Raw genomic sequence first — 14281 nt, 5'->3', positions numbered from 1 at the left:
CCTGGGAGGGGTGCGTCACTTGAGTGGGTTGAGTCACTGACGTGGTCTTCCTGTCTGGGTTGGCGCCCCCCTTGGGTTGTGCCGTGGCGGAGATCTGTGGGCTATACTCGGCCTTGTCCCGGGATGGTATGTTGGTGGTTGGAGATATCCCTCCAGTGGTGTGGAGGTTGTGCTTTGGCAAAGTGGGTGGGGTTATATCCTACCTGTTTGGCCCTGTCCGGGGGGTTTCATCGGATGGGGCCACAGTGTCTCCTGACCCCTCCTATGTGTCGGGGGGCTAGGGTCAGTCTGTCACATCTGGAGTATTTCTCTTGTCTTTTCCGGTGTCCTGTGTGAATTTAAATATGCTCTCTCTAATTCTCTCTCTCTCTCGGAGGACCTGAGCCCTAGGACCATGCCTCAGGACTACCTGGCTCGATGACTCCTTGCTGTCCCCAGTTCACCTGGTCGTGCTGCTGCTCCAGTTCCAACTGTTCTGCCTGCAGCTATGGAACCTTGACCTGTTCACCGGACGTGCTACCTGTCCCAGACCTGCTGTTTTCAACTCTCTAGAGACAGTAGGAGTGGTAGAGATACTCTCAAAGATCGGCTATGAAAAAGCCAACTGACACTTACTCTTGTGTTACTGACTTGTTGCACCCTCGACAACTACTATGATTATTATTATTTGACCATGCTGGTCATTTATGAACATTTGAACATCTAGGCCATGTGCTGTTATAATCTCCACCCGGCACAGCCAGAAGAGGACTGGCCACCCCTCATAGCCTGGTTCCTCTAGGTTTCTTCCTAGGTTTTGGCCTTTCTAGGGAGTTTTTCCTAGCCACCGTGCTTCTGCACCTGCATTGCTTGCTGTTTGGGGTTTTGGGCTGGGTTTCTGTACAGCACTTTGAGATATCAGCTGATGTAAGAAGGGCTATATAAATACATTTGATTTGATTCACCATGCTGTCTGTGTGGGTGGACCATTTCAGTTTGTCCGTGATGTGTACGCCGAGGAACTTAAAACTCTCCACCCTCTCCACTACTGTCCTGTCAATGTAGATAGGGGGCTGCTCCCGCTGCTGTTTCCTGAAGTCCACGATCATCTCCTTTGGTTTGTTGACATTGAGTGTGAGGTTATTTTCCTGACACCACAATCCGAGGGCCCTCACCTCCTCCCTGTAGGCTGTCTCGTCATTGTTTCTAATCAAGCCTACCACTGTAGTGTCGTCTGCAAACTTGATGATTGAGTTGGAGGCGTGCATGGCCACGCAGTCGTGGGTGAACAGGGAGTACAGGAGATGGCTGAGAACGCCCCCTTGTGGGGACCCAGTGTTGAGGATCAGCGGGGTGGAGATGTTGTTACCTACCCTCACCACCTGGGGGCGGCCCATCAGGAAGTCCAGGACCCAGTTGCACAGGGCGGGATCGAGACCCAGGGTCTCAAGCTTAATGATGAATTTGGAGGGTAATATGGGGTTAAATGCTGAGCTGTAATCGATGAACAGCATTCTTACATAGGTATTCCTCTTGTCCAGATGGGTTAGGGCAGTGTGCAGTGTGATGGCGATTGCGTCGTCTGTGGACCTATTGGGGCGGTAAGCAAATTGGAGTGGGTCTAGGGTGTCAGGTAGGGTGGGAGTGATATGGTCCTTGACTAGTCTCTCAAAGCACTTCATGATGACGGAAGTGAGTGCTACAGGGCGGTAGTCATTTAGCTCAGTTACCTTAGCTTTCTTGGGAACAGGAACAATGGTGGCCATCTTGAAGCATGTGGGGACAGCAGACTGGGATAAGGATTGATTGAATATGTCTGTAAACACACCAGCCAGCTGGTCTGCGCATGCTCTGATGACGCGGCCGGTGATGCCGTCTGGGCCTGCAGCCTTGCGAGGGTTAACACGTTTAAATGTTTTACTCACATTGGCTGCAGTGTAGGAGAGCCCGCAGGTTTTGGTAGCGGGCCGTGTCAGTGGCACTGTATTGTCCTCAAAGCGAGCAAAAAAGTTGTTTAGTCTGTCTGGCAGCAAGGCATCGTGATCCGCGACAGGGCTGGTTTTTCTTTTGTAGTCCGTGATTGACTGTAGACCCTGCCACATACCTTTGTCGCTATACTGATGCTTTGCTTGTTTGATTGCCTTGCGGAGGGAATAGCTACACTGTTTGTATTCGGTCATGTTTCCGGTCACCTTGCCCTGGTTCGCGTGTTCAGTTTTGCGCGAATGCTGCCATCAATCCATGGTTTCTGGTTGGGGAATGTTTTAATAGACGCTGTGGGTACAACATCACCGATGCACTTGTTAATAAACTCGCACACCGAATCAGCGCATTTGTCAATGTTGTTCGCCGCAATGCGGAACATATCCCAGTCCAGCTATATGTTACAGGCCGGCTCATAGCCTGTGGCAAAAATGAGGGGACATCAACAACAGGTATAGGCCAATCAAAAAGAGGTTCTTTATTGTAAACAAAACTATTAACTCTAAACAAAGAAAAAGGAATGAGGTGTGGAAATGTCATAATGTAGGGTGTATGTAAAGTGCATGGATGCGTGAACATGACTGAGTGGAAACTACGAGAGAGAGAGAGAGAGAGAGAGAGAGAGAGAGAGAGAGAGAGAGAGAGAGAGAGAGAGAGAGAGAGAGAGAGAGAGAGAGAGAGAGAGAGAGAGAGAGAGAGAGAGAGAGAGAGAGAGAGAGAGAGAGAGAGAGAGAGAGAGAGAGAGAGAGAGAGAGAGAGAGAGAGAGAGAGAGAGAGAGAGAGAGAGAGAGAGAGAGAGAGAGAGAGAGAGAGAGAGAGAGATTTTGATTGAGCAGTTTTGTACCCTGAGCCCAGGTGGCTCCAATCACTAATGACCCTCCTCTGCCTGCAGGAGGAACCGCCCCTGCACTGCAGAGGAGCCGTGACAATGTGATCGAAGCAATCTTGAAGCGTGGAATCCGATTGGTCGGGCCAGTGTTGGGCAGACCTGAGTGCGGGTGCTTCCTGTTTTAGTCTCTGTCTATAGGCTGGGAGCAACAAAATGGAGTCGTGGTCAGCTTTTACAAAGGGAGGGCGGGGGAGGGCCTTATATGCGTCGCGGAAGTTAGAATAACAGTGGTCCAGGGTTTTACCAGCCCTGGTAGCACAGTCGATATGCTGATAGAATTTAGGGAGCCTTGTTTTCAGATTAGCCTTGTTAAAATCCCCGGCTACAATAAATGCAGCCTCAGGATATGTGGTTTCCAGTTTACATAGAGTCCAATGAAGTTCTATCAGGGCCGTCGATGTGTCTGCTTGGGGGGGAATATACACAACTGGGATGCTGGCTCAGTTGGCATGCCGTCACATGACATTCAGTCACGTGACAGCTGATCGAGCTGTCATATGACCAAATGCATTCACGGGTCACTACGGAGGATTTCTGGTTCCTGATTCAAAGGGAATACCCTGCCGTCTCCCTCTGAGAATTAATGCCGCGTTCAAAACAACTGGAAATCGGAAATTTCAGACTTCTGACTTCAGCACGTTCAAGACAACTGGGAACTCTGAAAAAAACGAGCTCAGACTGGGAAAACTCATTTTGAACGGTCATCCAACTCCAATTTACAACTTGAGAACTCGGGCCTCTTTCTAGAGCTCTGACTTTCCGACCTGAAGATCGCTGACGTTATGATTTTACCTTGTATTTTTCAGAGTTCCCAGTTGTCTTGAAAGCACCAACAGTGCTCTCATCTGCATTAAAACCAAATATCGATCCAGGCTGGATGTGACAGCAGACATCAGGTGCGCACTGTCGACCACACCCCCTGACTTTGATGAAGCTCCGACGTGACATTTATCAAGCACATCCATCTCATTAGTGTGCCCAGGCTGGTAGCTATAAGTTCGCTCATGCTCAAGAACATGTATCTCGACCGTGAATGAGTATCAAACAGAATACTGCTCAGCTCATGGATCTTATAGCTGTTGCCTATTGCTGTGTAATAAATGTTATGTAATATTGGATGAAATAATTGTTAGTTACATAAATAATAATAAACAAATGATATAAGAATAAATTAGACAGACGCAGATAGTTTACTGGGACAGGGCAGTATCAATTTCCTAATCACTCTCTCGGTCTCTCGTGTCAACAACTTCTTTGTGTGATTTGCTCCTGTTTATGTGACACAATATGTCACTTTTAAAAACATATGGTCATAGAGCTGTAATATCTTAGAATGGGCAGAAAAATAAACATATGGTCATAGAGATGGAATATCTTAGAATGGGCAGAAAAATAAACATATGGTCATAGTGATGGAATATCTTAGAATGGGCAGAAAAATGAATCGAGCAGCTGACGTCTGGGAGCACAGCCAAAGATAATGTTCATAAAATGGAGCCCTCACTGGTGGAGAATACAGATTAGTTGCACGTCATATCAGTTAATGGGGGGCAGGATAGAGGCCAGTGGGGCTGGAGGAGAGGGGTTAGCATGCTCCTAAGATGGCTGTGTGGGTGGCAGGGATGGTGTAGGGACCTAGGGACACAAATCCCAGGTTTAGATTGGAACATGAAGTGGGATGAAGTTGTTACATTCAAATCACCATTTGCACACCATCCCTTGTTCTCTGACACTCACTTTTACTTATGTCTACTCTTGCGTCATACCTGTACTCTGTCTGAATCTATATAGTTTATATAGTCAACACTTCAGTATAGAGCCAGCTTAAAGAGATACACTGGGAGTACATCCCTCTCTCACCGTGGAAATTTGCAAAAACTGGAACCATTGACTTCAATCCAACAGGACCACAGTAAGTCTCCACATCTTAACAACAGAAACAGCTTTACCTTTTCTTCTCCAAAACCAATACTTTTGGCGTCGGTTCATTTTCAGTATCCAAAGTCAACGCCTTATCTTTAGAGAAGACCTTTCAAAATCTTTCATTTTCATACCCTGTAGGCTCTATACTAGGGTGACATCACATGGCCTTGTGGGTCCCCTGCATCCTTTGATGAGTGTCACTGTGTCCAGCATGGTGTGTCCTACTCCTGTAACTCCCAGGTCCCCTCCTAAAGGTCACCTACCAGAGGAGATGCGGTGGCGCAGCGTTCGGGACCTGCGGTAGCGCAGGGTTCGGGACCTGCGGTAGCCACTGGCCAGGCAGTCCATCCTGTCTCCCTGTCCGGTCGGTAGGGCTGACAGCTGGAGCAGGTCGCTGGGCGTACAGTCAAGCAGAAAAGGACAGAATGAGGAATACAGAGCCAGAAAAACAGAGAGGCAAGGAAAGTGCATCTGATACTGGGGCTGAGGCCACACTTCCTGCATGTGAATGGTTGCACAAAATACACCTTCCTCCCTACCTCGCCCTCCTCCCTCTCTCTCCACCAGCTGAACAATGGATGGGCCTATGGAGCTCCCTGTGCTGGGGTGAGCTGGAGAGAGAGTTGGGGGTAAGCAGTAGTAGGCCTATATGAAGGATGGGGTGCTCTCCGTTTCCCTGTAAGTTCCTCTATGTCCAGAGTGAGATGTGTCTGTGGCTCTCCTTACGCTCCTCTGCCGAGCTCTAAGACTGCGGACTGGACCAGACAGCTGAGTCAGCTCAGAGGAGCCTCAGAGCAGCTGTCAGCCAGGTGGGAAACAACACACCACAGTCAGGAAGCACCGGCAGTTGCATGGAAAGAAAAACAGGAACTGTGACTGAGCCAGCTAACCAGTTATCTTTCGGCAAGAATGGGTTTGGGCTGGTGTTGCTTCAGTGGGCTTTAGGAGTGTAAAGTCTCTTTAGTACCGTACCCTCTCCTTTCTGTTGGGTCTATGGGCTCACTGACTGATGGATTTGGGGTTTCCCTTGCCTCAAACCTGGGGAGTGGCTTTGACAGCTAATTGTATGAGGGGTCAGGAAGCTTTCCGGTTGAAAGAAACAACAACATTAAATAGGACCGGAGTTGGAAAACTCAGTGGCGTTGAACGTTCACGTGGGTGTGCTGACTGAAACAAACAGAGAGCCCCTTGGGCAGGTGGTGGGGGGACAACTGCAGAAAGTGTGTCACCAGACCCTTCCCCTCCCTCCAGCCCAGACAAACTCATACACACATTTCTGTACAAACACACTCAAATAATCCTCTTCCCTTCACCTCCTCATTGTTTTCCCCGTAGGCCTGGGGAAGGAATGCCCAGAATGAGAACGGTATGGTGTCTGTGTGTCTGTGTGTGTGTGTGTGTGTATGTGTGTGTGTATGTGTGTGTGTGTGTGGTGGGGTACTCCCTCACACCTGGGAAAAGGGTGAGTGGCCTTGACTCTTACTTTTCCCACCACTAAACGTATTGCCCACTAGGCTGGAGAAAAACACTTCCAGGCAAACACGTCTGATAATAGTAGACTCATCCTATCAAATTGACCATTCACATCCTGGGTAAAGAAACACACTGCTGAGGCTCCACTGTCAACTTTTCTTTATCTGTAGAAAACCAGTCATTGGCCAGATAGGAGGGATATAATGCAATAACGGGATCATTTCATATGACCATAAGGTAAACCAAACCATGGAAACCTATCTTTTTCCATAACATCTAATAGAACACACTACGTTTAGTGGTGGGAAAAGTAAGAGTCAAGGCCACTCACCCTTTTCCCAGGTGTGAGGGAGTACCCCACCACACACACACACACACACACACAGAGAGAAGATATTCCATTGTATGTTATCAAAACCGGAGAGGGATTTTTGTTGGGCCCCCCACAGTTTTTCGTAAACAAAAATAAAATAAAAATTGTTTTTGGTCAAGAGACTGTAAAATCACCAGGAATTCAGCTACAAATTAGTTTAATTTAAGAAATATGTTCCCAAGTATTCCCACAAATAAAGAAATAGACAAAAAATAGACAAATAAGAATTTGTTCTTAACTGACTTGCCTAGTTAAATAAAAGGTAAAATAAATAAAAAATATGTGATCGTGTCTCAATGTAATCAAGGTATTCAATTATTGTTATTTTGAAATACAATCTATTTTTGGGCTTAGTTGTGGTCAATTTGCTCTGTACAAATGATTAGAATTATGTCCGGCCCCCCGACAAAAATCATCCCTCAGCTGAATCTAGTTGCCTACCCCTGACCTAGTGGTTGCAGATTCACCAATCCCTACCACTGGCATTAATGAAAAGCATTTTATCAGAGACATTTTAGTAAGCATTCACTGCTATCTAGTGGAGTTGTTGGGAACTGGAATTATTAATTACACCACAGTTCAAATGAGGCGTACGGGTGTGTAGACTAAAACCCTCTGAGGAATATTGAAAGAGCTATATTACCCAGTTCCTGCTATGTGAGGAACACACCCACCTACCTCACTGTGATTATATATTCCCAAAGGGAAGGGAGGGAGGGCTTCTCGGCATACCAGTAATGTGAAATAATAGGGGTTGACATGATTTCTCGATGACTACCCCATCCTCTGTCCCCCATACATACAAAATCTGTAAAGTCCCTCAGTCAAGTATTGAATTTCAAGCACAGATTCAACTACAAAGGCCAGGGAGCTTTTCGAAAGCCTCATAAAGAAGGACTGTGATTGGTAAATGGGCAACAAAAACAAATCAGCATGGTCAAAATAATAATTATGCTGTGGATGATGTATTAGACCACACCAAAATGATTTTTGCTATCTCAGATTGTTCTGCCAACAATATACTCTACAACTACAGTACATCACATTTCCAGAGTGGGCTCTCTGCTACTTTTTAAGTTATGATACATGAGCACCACCAACACAGTGAATGGGAAAATGGATTCAAAGGGAACTCCCTCTGTTGGTGATTTGCTGAATGTACAATCTGTTAGGTTCTAATTTTGAGTAAATAACTCACGGACACTAGAGAAGTTCAACCAAGTGTAATTCTTCCCAAAGGGTCGATACAGCTGGATTTGACAAAAAACATTTCACACAAGCACTGATATTTAACCCTTTCTCCTAGGCTGAGTCTCCTCCTCCACAACTAAACAGCCAATGCATCTCTGTTGCTAGACAGAACCTTAGTGATATCTGTTCTTCCTCACTTCATCTGACCTGACCTCTACCCCAAAGTGCTCACTCCTCCCCAACTCACAGCTATCATGGTTATTGATACCAGACTGTGTTGTGTCTCTTCTCCTCCCAGAGGATCCCTGATGGCTAACAATAACATATCCTGACATAATGTAAATATTATACATTACCCTCTCTCCCTCAGTGACAGTGTTAGTTTCTAAGATCTCCACCGATCTCCCATTATCAATGCCTGCCACATGTAATCTCTTCCCTGTACTCAACACATTCCAAGCTTAGTTGCATACACTATATACCTTCCTCCTATATCCCTTAACTTCTGGTGTAGACCCTCAACCTTAGCACTCCATCAGTGACATGAATAAGTATATTTTCATATTCTCAGAACCCAACAAATCCTAAAGGAGGGTTGTGATTGGATAATTACCTATAATGTAAGTTTCTATGTATAAAATGGGTCATATCTCAAAAAGTAATAGAGAGCCCACTCTGGAAATGTAACTTGTTTGAAGAGTATATTGTTGCTAACAATATGTTAAAAAAGGAAAAAAAAAGCTAAATCAGAAAGGGTACCTTTGAGATATTAATAATAATATTTATAATCTGGAATAAATTCATTGGAGAAAAACATTATCCAGAATATAGGCCTAGTCCTTATTATATGACACACTATATGGAGTACAATGACACCAATATGTTGTCTGTACGGTTCACGGATCATAGGGTTTTACAGGAGACATGTATAGTTCTAAAAAGGGCCTAAAACGGCCACTTTCATCATGATTTTCACTAAACAATACATATACAAATGTAAAAAGCATATCATACATCCTTTCTCTCAATGAAGTGTCTATGTGAGAATTGCCAGAGCAATCTGAGACACGGCAAATTAATAAACCTTTTGGCCAAAATAAAGCCTTATGTTTGGTGCAAATCCAACACAACTACAGGAGGTTGGTGGCATCTTCACTGTGGATGATGGGCTCATGGTAATGGCTGGAGCAGAATTAGTGGACTGGTATCAAATACATAAAACACATGGTTTCCAGGTGTTTGATGTCATTCCATTTGCTCCGTTCCAGACATTATTATGAGCCGTCCTCCCCTCAGCAGCCTCCACTGAACACAACACTTCACTGAGTAACTGCCTCTTCATTTTTAAGCATGGTGGTGGGTATCATGGTATGGGTATGCTTGACATCGGCAAAGACGGGAGTTTTTTCTTCCACTTTTTAATTCGTTTAAAAAAATTAAAAAAATGTACCCCTTTTTCGTTGTTTCCATGCGTTCCATGCAGCCATGCGTCCTCCGAAAAACGACCCTGCCAAGCCACACTGCTTCTTGACCCAATCCTCACTTAACCTGGAAGCCAGCCACACCAATATGTCAGAGGAAACACCGTACACTTGGCGACCGTGTCAGCGTGCATGCGCCCAGCCCGCACAGGAGTCGCTAGCGCGTGATAGGACAAGGACATCCCTGCAGCCAAACCCTTCCCTAACCCGGACAACGCTGGGCCAATTGTTTGCTGCCCCATGGGTCTCCCAGTCGTGGCCGGCTGCGACACAGCCTGGACTCGAACCAGGATCTCTAGTGGCACAGCTAGCAACTGCGATGCAGTGCCTTAGACCACTGCGCCACTCAGGAGGTAGGAGGTTTTTCTTCCACTTTGACATTATTTTGTGTAGATCAATGACAAAATAAAATCACAATTACATTTATTTCAATCCCACTTTGTAACGTAACAAAATGTGAAAAAAATCCAAGTGGGGTGAATACGTATGATACTCACTGTACCTGTACCTTCCATAGAGATGCACTGTTACATTCCAAGAGTTACAATATTGATAGTCATAGCTTCATGCCAAAACTTGAATCCCATATAAAATCGAAATCACATTGAGACTTGGATGGATGAAATTAATGCATTCAATTATTATTAAGAGGACACTCCAATAAACATTAATTGACTTTGTGCCAACAAAAAAAACATTTGACCTTGGGTGAATATGCAGGGCCTAACTTAATTAAAGCATGTGATGAAGATCAATGTAGTCTGGCTTTGTCTCTAACCTCATGATATGGGCTATCAGGGGTTTATACACAGTCACATGCTCATACCAAAGCAGGAGTGCAGAGAAAACACAAAAACAAAAAGCACAGAAAGCACCGAGAGCATTAGCGTAGTAACCTATACTATAGCCTGTTCAATAGGGCCTCCGTGGGGAACCTAAAAACCTCTGGTTCCTCATTCTGACAAACCATCATTCATACATTAGTCTATGCAGAAAGATGCAGCCGCAGGAAGGCTGTCACTGTAATTCATGGCTAACAATTAATGAGGTGGTGATAACCCATGTTTATGGCATGCCAATTTAACAGACTATAATAAAGCTCTTATATTTATAATGAACTGAGTGAGTTGTGCAAGACAAGGGGTTGAGAGTGAGTTAAAGCTAGTTAGCTAGTGAGAGAGACAGAGGGCTCAGCTCAGCGCAACAACCACCACAATAACAATACACCACAGAGCCATTGATGCACCCAGCCCAGCTATGCTATCCCAGGGTGCCCTGCTCCTTCCCAGGGCAGAGGGAACACAAACAGAACCTTTGTTATGGCCCCAGAGGATGGCCTCATATTAAGATCAGGCGACCAGACAACACTTTTAGATCCAGCTACTTGCTGTCTGTGGCTAATGAGGGAAATTTCACTCAGCAAGCAGAACAATTCCTAAGATGCCAACAAACAAAAGTGCAGTGCAGGTGTTAAACTAACACATTATAGCGTGATAGCTGGAGATGTTGGACATACACACAAAATCAGTCTTTGGACCGTATGGGGAAGAGTGTGTTTACAGGAACCACGGGGATGCACATCTCAGAGGAGTTAAACCGCAGGGGGATCCAGCACATCACAGAGTCATATGGTGTATCAAATCAAATGTGATTTGTTACATGCACCAAATACAACAGGTGTAGACCTTACAGTGAAATGCTTACTTACAAGCCCTTAACCAACAATGCAGTTTTAAGAAAAGTAAGTGTTAAGAAAAAAATAGATAAGTAAAAAATAATAACTAAAATAACAGTAACGAGGCTATATACAGGGTGTACCGGTACGGAGTCAATGTGCGGGGGCACAGGTTAGTCGAGGTTATTGAGGTAAAATGTACATGTAGGTAGAGTTAAAATGACTATGCATAGATAATAAACAGACAGTAGCAGCAGCGTAAAGGGGGGGGGTGACGACGACAATGCAAATAGTCTGGGTAGCAATTTGATTAGCTGTTCAGGAGTCTTATGGCTTGGGGGTAGAAGCTTTCCGTGCGGTAGCAGAGAGAACAGTCTATGACTAGGATGGCTGGAAGCTTGGCCCCAGTGATGTACTGGGCCATATGCACTACCCTCTGTAGTGCCTTGTGGTCGAAGGCCAAGCAGTTGCCGTACCAGGCAGTGATGCAACCAGTCAGGATGCTCTCGATGGTGCAACTTTTTGAGGATCTGAGGACCCATGCCAAATCTTTTCAGTCTCCTGAGGGGGAACAGGCTATGCCGTGCCCTCTTCACGACTGTCTTGGTGTGTTTGGACCATGATAGTTTGTTGGTGATGTGGACGCCAAGGAACTTGAAGCTCTCAACCTGTTCCACTACAGCCCCGTCAATGAGAATGGGGTGCATGCTCGGTCCTTCTTTTCCTGTAGTCCACAATCATCTCCTTTGTCTTGATCATTTTGAGGGAGAGGTTGTTATCCTGGCACCACACGGCCAGGTCTCTGACCTCCTCCCTATAGGGTGTCTTATCGTTGTCGGTGATTAGGCCTACCACTGTTGTGTCGTCGGCAAATGTAATGATGGTGTTGGAGTCGTGCCTGGCCATGCAGTCATGAGTGAACAGGGAATACAGGAGGGGACTGAGGACGTACCCCTGAGGGGCCTCTGTGTTGAGGATCAGTGTGGCGGATGTGTTGTTACCTACCCTTACCACCTGGGCCGGCCAGTCAGGAAGTCCAGGATCCAGTAGCAGAGGGAGGTGGGTCCTTAGATTAGTGATGAGATTTGAGGGTACTATGGTGTTGAACGCTGAGCTGTAGTCAATGAATAGCATTCTCACATAGATGTTCCTTTTGTCCAGGTGGGAAAGGGCAGTGTGGTGTGCAATAGAGATTGCATCATCTGTGGATCTGTGGGGGCGGTAGTGGGTCTATAGTTTCTGGGATAATTGTGTTGATGTGAGCCATGACCAGCCTTTCAAATCACTTCCTGGCTACAGACGTGAGTGCTACGGGTCGGTAGTCATTTAGACAGGTTACCTTAGTGTTCCTGGGCATGGTGATTTTCACAAAATCTATGGTGGTCTGCTTGAAACATGTTGGTATTACAGACTCAGTCAGGGACAGGTTGAAATTGTCAGTGAAGACACTTGCCAGTTGGTCAGCACATGCTCGGAGTACACGTCCTGGTAATCCGTCTGGCCCTGCGGCCATGTGAATGTTGACCTGTTTAAAGGTCTTACTCACACCAGCTATAGAGAGCGTGATCACACAGCCGTCCGGAACAGCTGATGCTCTCATGCATGCTTCAGTGTTGCTTGCCTCGAAGCGAGCATAGAAGTCATTTAGCTCGTCTGATAGGCTTGTGTCACTGGGCAGCTCGCGGCTGTGCATCCCTTTGTCGTCTGTAATAGTTTGCAAGCCCTGCCACATCCAACGAGTATCGGAGCAGGTGTAGTATGATTCAATCTTAGTCCTGTATTAACACTTTGCCTGTTTGATGGTTCGTCGGAGGGCATAGCGGGATTTCTTATAAGCTTCGGGGTTAGAGTCCCGCTCCTTGAAAGTGGCAGTTCTACCCTTTAGCTCAGTGCGGATGTTGTCTGTAATCCATGGCTTCTGGTTGGGGTATGTACGTACAGTCACTGTGGGGACGACGTCATCGATGCACTTATTGATGTAGCCAGTGACCGATGTGGTGTACTCCATAATGCCATCGGAAGAATGCCGGAACATATTCCAGTCTGTGCTACCAAAACAGTCCTGTAGCTTAGCATCTAATGACCTCAAAACAAATACTGTATCTTATGGTGACATGTTGCATAATAGCAATGCAAGGACAACAGAGGGACAATTACTTGGTTGAGAAACAGCTGTTACTCTCAATGTCCATGCATCTATACAATCCAATGATAATGATTTAATAATGTTCCAGAACCTTCTTCTACAAGAAGGACTTAAAAAAAGAAGAAATCAAACGCAGCAACAAAAAAACTCCTTCCATTCTGCTGCAGTGTCATGTTCTCTTGTGGAGTTAACGAGCACCCAGCAACAGGATTGAAAGGGAAACAGTTGGTCTTCGCTACAGATAAAGATGTTATTATTATAATTATAAACAATGTGCATTGTGAAAAGTAATGTAAAATGTCTTATAACACCACAAATACGCCAAATTGTTCTTATTTTTGGAAGAATCTTTTAGGCAGTGATTGTGTAATAAATTAGTCAGAAGTGTAATAAGGTATTTGTACTGTGCTGGATTAATAATAATATTTGTAATTTTTTAGAAATTCATATGAAGAAAAAAAATCTCCAGAATATAGACATAGTCCTTATTTTAGAGCACACTATAAGGACTATAATGACACCAAGATGTTGTCTGTATTGTTCACGGATCATAGGGTCTGACAGGTGGCATGTATAGTTCTAAAAAGGGCCACTTTCATCATGATTTTCACACCATTTTTTTTATATAAATGTAAAAATCATATCAAACATCCTTCCTCTCAATGAGGTGTCTATGTGAGAATTGCCAGAATAATCTGAGATACCCAAAGTATTTGTTCAGCTTGCTCTGGCATGGAATCACCCTATATCTATAGAGCAGCAGGTGACTGCAGGTCAGAGGAGAAGACGCTTGAGGATGACTCATGACTGATCACATGGTGTCTCTGAACTCTACAGTATTACCTCACCTCTTATAGAGTCTGCTGCTGGCTCACCCCACTTGATTTAATTAAGTGACATCTAATTTGTCTATTTCCGTTATTATGAACTCAGCCTTTTAAAGGGTCACCTCACCACTCTATCCTGGAGGTGACATTGCCCAAAGGCAAAGTTTTCACCAAACAGCAGGTACGTAGGCTATAGTTGGCTCTGCTTTCAATAAAATATTTGCAGTGCTCCATGTTGTTTGCACAACCGCATTTAATCTCCCCAGAACGGGGAGAGACAAGACTGGGCCATGTAAGTGTTCCACCCCTCTCTCTCTGTAGCATGCCTAGGCACAGGCTGG

General features: G+C 45.3%; 1 protein-coding gene across 2 annotated transcripts in view; it reads right to left on the bottom strand.

The window, feature by feature from the left end:
- LOC106561377 (FYVE, RhoGEF and PH domain-containing protein 4) overlaps positions 1–14281 on the bottom strand; it is a 103197-nt gene that overhangs the window by 87640 nt on the left and 1276 nt on the right. The gene's annotated exons all lie outside the window — the stretch shown is intronic.

Source organism: Salmo salar, chromosome ssa10, assembly GCF_905237065.1.
Source record: "Salmo salar chromosome ssa10, Ssal_v3.1, whole genome shotgun sequence".
Taxonomy (NCBI): Eukaryota; Metazoa; Chordata; class Actinopteri; order Salmoniformes; family Salmonidae; genus Salmo; species Salmo salar.
Note: the sequence above shows the minus strand (reverse complement) of the source record. Positions and strands in the feature narration are given on the sequence as shown.